This window comes from Mesocricetus auratus, unplaced genomic scaffold, assembly GCF_017639785.1.
Source record: "Mesocricetus auratus isolate SY011 unplaced genomic scaffold, BCM_Maur_2.0 Super-Scaffold_100010, whole genome shotgun sequence".
Lineage (NCBI taxonomy): Eukaryota > Metazoa > Chordata > Mammalia > Rodentia > Cricetidae > Mesocricetus > Mesocricetus auratus.
The window spans coordinates 41099438-41109790 of record NW_024429194.1 but is presented as its reverse complement, the minus strand read 5'-3'; positions in this window follow the sequence as shown (position 1 = coordinate 41109790).

Genomic DNA, 10353 nt, shown 5'->3' with positions numbered 1-10353 from the left:
AGAAACCTTATGATCCATTATTTTTTATTTGTTCCAGGAAGTTGATTTTCATGGGTGGTAAATAAAGTTTATATCTGGAAAGATGAAATCATGAAGCCTGTCAGGATGCTTATTACAATTTATACCACCAAACAGGTTTGCTGTGACTTCCAATAAAAGTACTTTCAGTAGGGCAGTTAATAATAAAGGCAGAAAGTTAGGTAAAAAGATGTAGAGGAATACACACACACACACACACACACACACACACACACACACACACACACACAAACTGTAGCAGTTTTGGGCTGCCAAGCAGCTCCCGAATCATGACAGACATGGAGACTTAATACTAGTTATGAATGCTTGGCCTTATCTTACGCTTCTCCCAATAGCTCTTATAGCATAAATTAACCAATTTCTCTTCATTTATGTTTTGCCTCAGGGCTTTTTTACCTTTCTTTCATTCTATGTGTCCTACGCCATGTCTGGCTTGCTGTCAGCTGCCTGACTGGCTGGCCCCAGGGTTCTCCCTCACCTTCTCCCTCATTCTCTTCTCTCTCTCTCTTCCCCATCCACACCAGCCCTGCTTATCCCTCTTCTGCCTAGCTATTGACCATTCAGCTTTTTATTAGATCAATCAGGCGCCTTAGGCAGGCAAGGTGAAACAGCAACACATCTTTACACAGTTAAACAAACAGAACACACCTTTACATAGTTAAAGTAATATTCCACAACTGTAATATTCCCAACTGTAATAATTCTAACTGTGTGGGACAGTTTGCAAAAATAAAAAAAATGTTAGATTTGTTCTGAGCTTCCTGACTGCCAAGGCAAAAGGAAAACCCAGTGGCTCTACTTGGAAGCAAAGACTTCCATTTTGTTTTACCTTTGTTAAGGACAATGTGCACATTATGTTACAGCCTCTACAAAGAAACTCAGAAACCAGGGACACCCTACTATAAGAAAATAATACAATAAATGAATGAATACTCACAAATAAATGAAAACCCATCCTCTTTGCAAAGTTCTACTTAGAAGTTGTAAAGGTCTGAAGGAAACTGCTATACTCCCCATCGTCAGTCAAGAAACAACACTGGGTGATCTGGAAATCTCTGTAACTATCTGTTTAGTTTTTATCTGGATAAACATTTTTCTAAAGCACCTAAAATTCCTTTCAATCATTTTTTCCTTCTTTTGACCTTTGTTCTATTGCCATTATTTGTTTTAAAAGCTAAGAAAAGCAGAATGTGTGGGGTGGTGGTGGTGAGAGGAATCAGGATGAATTGTATGTAAGTATAGGGTTCTCAAAGAACAAACTTGATAAATGTTAGAAAAGAAAATGAAAGCAACATATATTTTACTTTTCACAAAAAGTAAATAACCTAACCCTAACCCTAACTCTAACCCTAACCCTAATATGCCTCACCTCTTAGAGAGAAGTCTGAATGGACATACAAAAGTAAAGAAAACATGGAAACAAAAATTGTGTTGTTTCACTTGCCTAGAGAAAACCACGAACATTACTTTGACATTTGTGGATGCTTCTCAGCATTTTGTAGTGCAAAGTTTTATTGTATTTTATTTGTTAAAACTAATGAATTTAAGTTGAATTATTGATCCAAATCCAAATAATATTTGAGATTCACTAAGTTTATTAGATTAAATATGGATAGATTTTATTTCCTCTGTGATGGCCTGGGAATTCAAGACTAACCTGGGTAATATAACAAGACACAGTTGAAAAGAAAAATGCTACCCTTGAGATACCTGCAGTTGGAGGATAAGGTCAGCCTGGGCTATGTACTGAGACTGTCTTTCTCCTCCTAGTCTTTTTTTCCTTTAAATCTAGCACCAACCACATGTCAGGTATTGTTCTAGGTCATATGGATATAAAAATGGGGTGATATAAACAAATAACAAAAACATAACATTAGGTGCAAGGTCCTATTAGACATGCTGCAGGTGTAAGGGCTTAAATAAGGAAAGGCCAAGAGGGTAGATGTATGACAGTAAGATATAAAATCATTCTCTGAAAAGGGAATTCTACAATGTTTTCAAAGAACTATGATCACAATAACTACAGTGTCATTTATTTAATCCTTGCACTTTGTCTTAGTTAGGGTTTTATTGCTGCAAAGAAAAACCATGACCTTTAAAAAGCAGGTTGGGGAGGAAAGGGCTATTTGACTTATACTTCCACACTGATGTTGATCATTGAAGGAAGTAAGGACAGGAAGTCAGGCAGGACAGGAACCTGGAGGCAGGAGCTGATGCAGACAGAGGCCATGGAGGAGTGCTGCTTTCTTAAATGAGTGGCTTGTTCAGCCTGCTTTCTTATAGAACCTACCAGCCCAGGGGGCACCACCCCCAGTGGCCTGGGCCTTCCTCCGTTAATCACTAAGAAAATGTCTTACAGCAAGATCTTATGAAGGCATTTTTCTCAACTGAGTTTACCTCATCTCAGATAACTCCAGTTTGTGTGTCAAGTTGACATAAGACTATCGAGCACACAGTTAAAAGCACTTTACTTGGATTGTCTCATTAACCCTCACAGTAGGGCTTTGTGCATATTTTACTTATGACACCATCAAGGTTGTCATCTGGAATGTAATAGAGCATAGTGAACCCAAGTTTGTGCTTCTACCCATCACGCCTTTCAGCATGATTGGGAGAAAGGGCAATTAAGGAAAAACATCAGGAGTCCTCAGGATCTACCTTTTCCTACCGAATTGTTGGATATTAATAGAATTTGGGAGAGTGTGGGGAGTCTCTGTCTTTAGCTGTGTATCTACAGTGAGCTCTGAAACCCAAATTCATGCATATGGCCCTGGTGAGATCCAGCAGGTCTCAAAACAAAGTGAATAGCCATGAATTGAGAAGGAGGTTTGTAGAGGAGAAGGGCTAGTAGACAGGGCTTATAAAAGATGTGAGAGGGTAGTCAGTGCGGATGGTCAGTGTGCATTATGTATAGGTATGAAGTTATCAAAGAACTAATTAAATTAATGAAACTCTAGCACATAGAACAAGGTTGTGGCAGTGGGTATTTGTCTTGACTTTGGTCAATTTTCCTGCAATCCCAGCATTAGGGAGGCAGAGGCTAGCCTCGTCTATAGAGGGAGTTCCAGGACAGCCAGAGATGTTACATAGATATACCATGTCTCAGAAAGAAGAAGAAAGAGGAAGAGGAGGAGGAGGAAAGAGGAGGAGAAGGAGGAGGAGGAGGAAGAGGAGAAGGAGGAGGAGAAGAAGGAGGAGGAGGAGGAGGCTGGGTGTTGGTGGCACAGGCCTTCCATCACAGGAGCACTGGGGAAGCAGTGCCCTGGATGAAATGACAGACTATGGACACCCCCATGGAGGGCCTCACCCTCCCTGGGGAAATGAGGAGATATTGGAGGGGTTGGTGGGAGGGTGTGGGAGGAGGGGAAGGAAAGGGAGAGGGACCTGGGATTGATATGTGAAGCAACCTTGTTTCTAATTTAAATTTAAATTTAAAAACAACAAAAACAGAAATGGAGCAAAAAGAAAGAGCTTGTTTTAAGATGTGATGGCTGCTTTCATTTGGAATGGATGGAAAGTGGCCTGCACAGTGAAATGCAGAAGCCATGCTGGGTAAATTGAGGATGGCTGGGTTTAGAATTTAAGAGAAACATCAGTTTGGCTAAAGGCAGAGGTGGGTGTTGCCAGAGAAATGCTGAGTTTATGATGTATGAGAACCAGAGAGAGCCTGGGCATGGAGGAGCAAAGAGGCAGATGAGGAATAGAGTCAGAATGCTTTCCCTGGAGGCTAGGGGAACGGTGAAGGGCCAGAGTGATGGATGTTTCAGGCTGTTGAGAACTGAGAATTTACCTCTGGATTTGGTCATTCATTTTTTCAAGAAAGCAGGGTGGTTTTTTTTTTTTTGAGATAGGGTCTCTCTGTGTAACAGCCCTGGCTGTTCTGGAACTCAGTTTGTAGGCCAGGCTGGCCCCAAATTCACAGAGATCTGCATGCCTCTGCCTCCCTAGTGCTGGGGTTAAAGGCGTGCACCACCACGCCTGGCAAGAAAGCATTTTCATGATCTGTCTAGAAAATTCAAAATAATCAAAGAATCTTCCCATTTGCTGAGTAATTGGAACATGAGAAAGTGGATGTAATCAGTGCAGACTATTCTCCTGAGAGTTGCAATAGTGAGAAATGAAGGGAACCAGAGAGCAGTGAAAATATTCAATTTAACCACAATTATATTCAATGTCATATACTAATATTTACTATCCAATAAGGGGATAGGCAACAAGAAGTTCTAGAAGTTAAAAATCTCGGGTAATACATGTTTTGCTGGATTAGAATAGACCCCCCCTGGGAAAACAGAAGACAGCAATACAGTTCAGAGTCTCTATAAAAGGACTTCAGAACACAGTTGTCATGTGAAAACTGAGATGGAATTGGCAGGGTAAAGAAGCCATGGAATGGAGAAGCTTCTTTGAAGGTAAAGTGCACCATGTACACATTTCCAGAAGGAAGCAACTGCAGGGTGTAAGTGAATCCGTATGGAATTCTGTTTGGCTCACACAGTGTACAGGTGGAGAGGAATGATGGATGGCTCACACAGTGTAGGGGTGGAGGGGGGAGTGAAGAAAGAGGAGGCTCAGAGGGTACACAGAAAAGCTTTTGAACCAGTTTGGAGTATGTTGGTCTCCTCTCGGAGGTGATAGGACCTTAGAAGCACTTGGAACTAGAGAGTGACACCATTCATTTTACAGTTTAGAGAGTAGCTCTTGGGAAGGAGAGAGACAGAATGAGTGACAAAAAGAGCAAACCAGCAGTTGACTGTGCCAAGCATTAAGAGCTTAGGGCCGTGCCAATAAAGACACTGATTATTGAAAAAATAAATTTTGGACTTGTTGGTGGTTGATGGATTATGATAACTAGAGAGGAGGTTAGATTAAAATGATTCTATAAAGCACTCCAAGTCAGCGTGGAGAAAGTATGTGCTCTGATTTTGAGATGACTTTGAGATGTCAGCAGGGTAGAGCAGGAAAGGGACTTCATATGGCATCTTTTAGCACATGGGAAGAACATTGCAAAAGCTAAGAATTTGCGAGGCAGGCACACATGGATAATAGCTCCATTCACTAGAAGAGTTGAGGTCACCAAGGGAGAATGTATACAACAAAAGAGGACAGAGGAGAGACTCGTGAGTAGCCCTAAGATTTAAGAGGTTAGTAGAGGAAGCGTTTTCGTCAATGAGATTAAGAAACACTAGGGAGATTAAGAAGAAAAGGAAAAGATTTTATTTACTTATTATGTATACAGCACTCCATGGATGTCTGCAGGCCAGAAGAGGGCACCATATCTCGTTACAGATGGTTGTGAGCCACCATGTGGTTGCTGGGAATTGAATTCAGGACCCCTGGAAGAGCAGCCAGTGTTCTTAACCTCTGAGCCATATCTTCAGCCCCAGATGCAGATACCCACAGCTAAACACTAAACTGAACTCCTGGAATCCAGTTACAGAAAGGGGGAACTGATGGGCAAAGGAGTTAAGACTGGGCTGGTTTAACCCACAGAAACAGTTTACCTGAATACGGGGGAGCTCTTGGACCCTAGATGGATGGCTGTGTGGAAAGCATGGGACTGACCCAGACCCCCTGAATGTGGGTGTCAGTGAGGAGGCCAAGGCAATCTATGGGGCCTTGGGTAGTATTTATCCCTGGCGTACAAATAGACTTTGAGTGCCCATGCCACAATATGGGAGGCTCTCTCAGCCTGGACTCTTGGGGGAGGTCCTAGACCCTGTCCTGGATGAAATGACAGACTCTGGAGATCCACCATGGAGGGCTTCACCCTCCCTGAGGATCGGAGTGGAGATTGGGTGGGGAACTGGGGGGTCTGGTGGGGAGTAATGGGGAGTATAGGAGGCAGAGGGAGATGGGATTGACATGTGAAACAAGCTTGTTTCTAACTTAAATTTAAAAAAAGGAAGAGGAAAAGAAAGAAGAAGAAGAAGAAAAGGAAAAAGTGTAGTGTTGTTGATGCAGAAGCCAAGAGACTGAGCATTTCAAAGACAGTTTGTAGATAATGCTACATGCTATAGAGGGATAAAATAGGGACTAAATAAATATTGCTAGTTCTCCATTGCTTTGGCCAGGGTATTGTAGGCTCCTATCTTTGTAATTTCTTTTCTAGTATGAATAAGTAGATCTCTTTATAGTTGGACCTTAGTCTTTGAACAGATTACACAAAATAAACTTAACCTAATATCATGGCACCTTCATATCAGCCCAAAGTACAGTACTACAGAAAGCAAGAAAAGTGTGAGCTTGCCACATACCTACCTAGTAAATGACACCGTGAATTTATTTTATGTCACATGACAATCCTTTTAAAGACTATTTACTAGAAGGTGAGTTTGGAAAAGTCAAGTAGCCCTGCATGGTTGCATAGCTTAAAAGAACAATGAAGGGATTCAGACCCAAGCCTGGCTCCCACGCTCGACAGGGAATGCTTTGCTTTCTCTGACAAAAGTCTATAGAGAGACAGAAAAACCAACAGAAGTAAGTGTAAAGTTGCCATTTGAACATTTTTTTTCTGGCTGAATTATAGTTTAACTTTAAACATATTTTAGGTGTATTTATTTTATGTGTATGGGTGTTTTGGTTCTATATATGTCTGAGGACCACATTTGGGCCTATGGACACTCGAAGAAAGAGCTGATTCCCTGGGACTAGAGTTTATAGGTCATTGTGCCATGTGGATTCTGAGAACTGAACCCTGCTCCTCTGGAAGAGCAATAAGTGCTCTTAACCACAGAGTCAACTCTCCAGTCCCTGTGTTATAGTTTAAACTCATTCTCACCAGCTACCAGTCATAGATGATGACCAAGTACACTTTATGCACATGAGTTGAGATTTTTATGGTTTTTCTTTTTACAAAAGGCCAGAAGTCAACCTGAGATGTTGTCTTTTGGGCATTGTCTGCTGGTTTTTTGAGACAGGGTCTGTCCCTAGCTTGGGATTTACCACACAGACTTGTCTTGTCTGACAGCCTCCCCAGTGCCAGAATTATATGTACCTCTGCCCAGTGTGAGTTCTGGGGCTAATTTCACCGACGGAACTATCTTCAGTCCCACGCTTGTATTTTTTATTTCACTGACAAACTATCAATTACCTACTTCTTTGCTAATTGTAATATACTTACTTCCATCCTACATAAAAATATTATGAGATGACTTGACTTTTGTTTCTAACAAGTTGAAGAGGAAAGGAAATTTACTATTATCCTTTCAAGGATAGAATGAAAACCATAACTGAGATGCTGCTATGTGATTACTGAGCATAGAATTTGCGATTGTTGTAATTGTTTGTATGAAGTAGGCCTCTATTTCTGAGCAATGGTAAGACTGGTCCCCCAAAAGGTCTAAGCTTTCTATTTAGAAAGCCCACCTTCACATCTTACAGGCAAGAGCACGAAGAGAGGTTCAGTTAGTATAAATTTAAATACTTGCTTTATGCATCAAACTAATAAATTGTGACATAGACTTTTTGGTTTCCTTTGAAAAAAATACGGTGTCATAATAGCTAAGAAGGCCAAGGCAGAATTTTTTACTTCTTGGTGATCTGCCCCATCACACAGAGCTTGCTTGTCTTCAGTTCTTGCCTTCAGTGCCCCCCTGGGCCGGCAGGAGTTGCCTGGGTGAATAATACCTGGGTGACTAAGTAATAACACTAGAAGACAGTAGGCGCCTCTTTGTCTCTTAGCTACACTCAGCACTGCAGACCTTCCTTTAGGAAGGTGGATCTAGGACGACTCCCACTCTTGTCCTTGGAGGAGGCTTAACACCATTTAGGCAGGGAAATCTAGGCTCCTGTGTACCTTGAGTGACCTAGGACAGAGTGGCATGTTGTATTTATTCCTGAGTGTACTCCTTGGCTCTGGGGGCGGGGATGTTGGTGACAAGTGAGGCCAGAGTCCAGGCATGGGCCAAATTTGGCCTGATCTAAAGCTGGAGTCCAGGCATGGGCCACATTTGGCCTGATCTAGGAGGGGCCTGCTTCTGTTTTGCATAGCTGTGGTTGCTCTGGTCAGTCACACTGTTAGGAGGTAAAGTCCCAGGGGAAAGTTAGGTAGGACTTTTCCAAATACTAATGCTGTTTAAGAACACCTACCTTGGCCGGGCGTTGGTGGCGCACGCCTTTAATCTCAGCACTCGGGAGGCAGGCAGATCTCTGTGAGTTCGATGCCAGCCTGGTCTACAAAGCAAGTTCCAGGACAGCCTCCAAAACAATACAGAGAAACCCTGTCTCGAAAAAACAACCAAAAAAAAAAAAAAAAAAAAAAAAGAACACTTAACTTGTATATGAAGTTTCTGGAAGGCTGGCCATCGGGTCTTGTAACCCATCACTGTTCCCCATGTCATGACTTTTCCTTAGCCTGGAGTCACTCACGTACTGTTTACCAAACTGTAAAATTGAAATAATTGCCCAAATTCTTATTCACCTCCCACCCAAATTCGTTACCTTGTTGACTGTAGAGTGTTTAAATTGTGAGTCTGGACTTGATTGATAAGTACTGTTTAATCTCATTTCTTCTGGGATTTTAGACATTGCAGAGTAGATCTATAGATACATGATTTTCTCAAAACTTAGTTGAGGGAAAATTTTCTTTCTTCATTCTGCTAAGTTTCAAGTCATATTTGTCATCGCTGAAGCAGTTTTACCATTCCGAAGAAAGGCTGCTGTAAGATGACAAACTAGGGGAAGGTATATTACAGGCTATTTACTGTACGGTGTTTCTTGAGAAGTATTGCCTATAAGTTTTAAAAATAAATTTAATTATCCATTTAAATCATAATTATTTCATTTCTGAAGAGGAGAAAATTCTTATGCGCTTAGGTTTCATTGTAATCTCGAGACAAAAAAGAAGTCAATGTGCAATGCATTTTGTGAGCAAGGTAACTTGAAGATGGTTTAAAAACAAACTTGAAAATATTTGCTTATGCAGCACAGGCTTTTTCTAAAGTTATTTTTACAGGCTGAGGAATTAGGCACCTGTTGTTTCGCCAGCTGGAGGGGATGTTAAAAATGACATCCCTGGTCTCCCTGCAACTCCTTTCTGCACCTGCTGCTACTTGAGTTATGGACGCTTCTCACATGGTAATTTAATAAGGTTAGGTCCCATGACAGTGTGCAGAAGTTGCCCTGTGGGGAGGGTTAAAACACTTTCATAAAGTCTTGAGAGGAAAGCATTGTACATACGGCTTGAAAGTAACAATTTATGTTAAATGATAAATCAAAGACATCATGCTTTTCTGGCTGGAAAAAAAAGAAGCCACAAATCGTAAAAGAAAAATGAGCCCTTTATGATGAAACTACATGTAGCCGTCATTTTCTCTACACTGTGGCCTTTGTATTTTTGAAAGCATTTTTTTATGTTTTTGTTTTTTTGAGAGATGGTTTCTCTGTGTAGCACTGGTGGTCCTGGAACTCACTATGTAGACCAAGCTGGCCTTGAACTCAGAGATCCGTCTGCTTTGCCTCCCAAGTGCTGGGATTAAAGTCCTGCACTACCACACCAAGTTTGAAAACATTTTTTAAATTAAAAAATTGACAATTTTATATATATGGACCTTTTTAATTTAAAAAAAACTATCTTAACTGTTTCATGTAATAATGAAAGATAAATGTGTATTGAGAGCCCCATTGTTCAATATGGTAGTCATGAGCCACATATAACCATTAAATTAAAATTTTACATAAGTTAAAATGAAATACACTTAAAATTCAATTACCCATCTCACTATGAACTTTTCATATTGTCAGCGGCACTGGTGTGGCCCCCACAGAGGAAAGTGCAGACACAGCTTTCCATTCTTCGAGAATTGCCCTCTGTGGTATTTCCGATTCTTGGTTTTAGGTAAACGTGGATTAAAAGTCATGAGGTCATAGTTCACTTTCCTTAAACATGTGATTGCAGCGTCCCAACTTAGCCACAAAAGCACAGGTTAGTGACTAGAATACAAGTGACTTTTGATAAATCAAAGGAGTTTGTTGACCTGAAGTTGCCAACATCCCCTGCCAAGAGGTATGCCTAGGCAGGAACTTCTGAGAGAATTTATAATCCTTTTTATTATGGTTATCTTTTCGGGGAAGTGGGGGCAACTACATAGCACTAACACTTCCTCCTTCTGGGGTCTGCTGTGGAAAGTATATGTGATATGATAAAGCTTATTCTGTAAACATTTTTAATTCAATTTTTATGCTTCTTTGATGTATAGTAATGGGCTAAGCAGAGATATGGGCAGGTGCCCAGAAAGCGGAACAGGTCTTAGAGGGAGAGGCATAGCAATAGAGAGAATTCGGAGCTCTTGAGCAGTGATTCCTTCATCCTGGGGA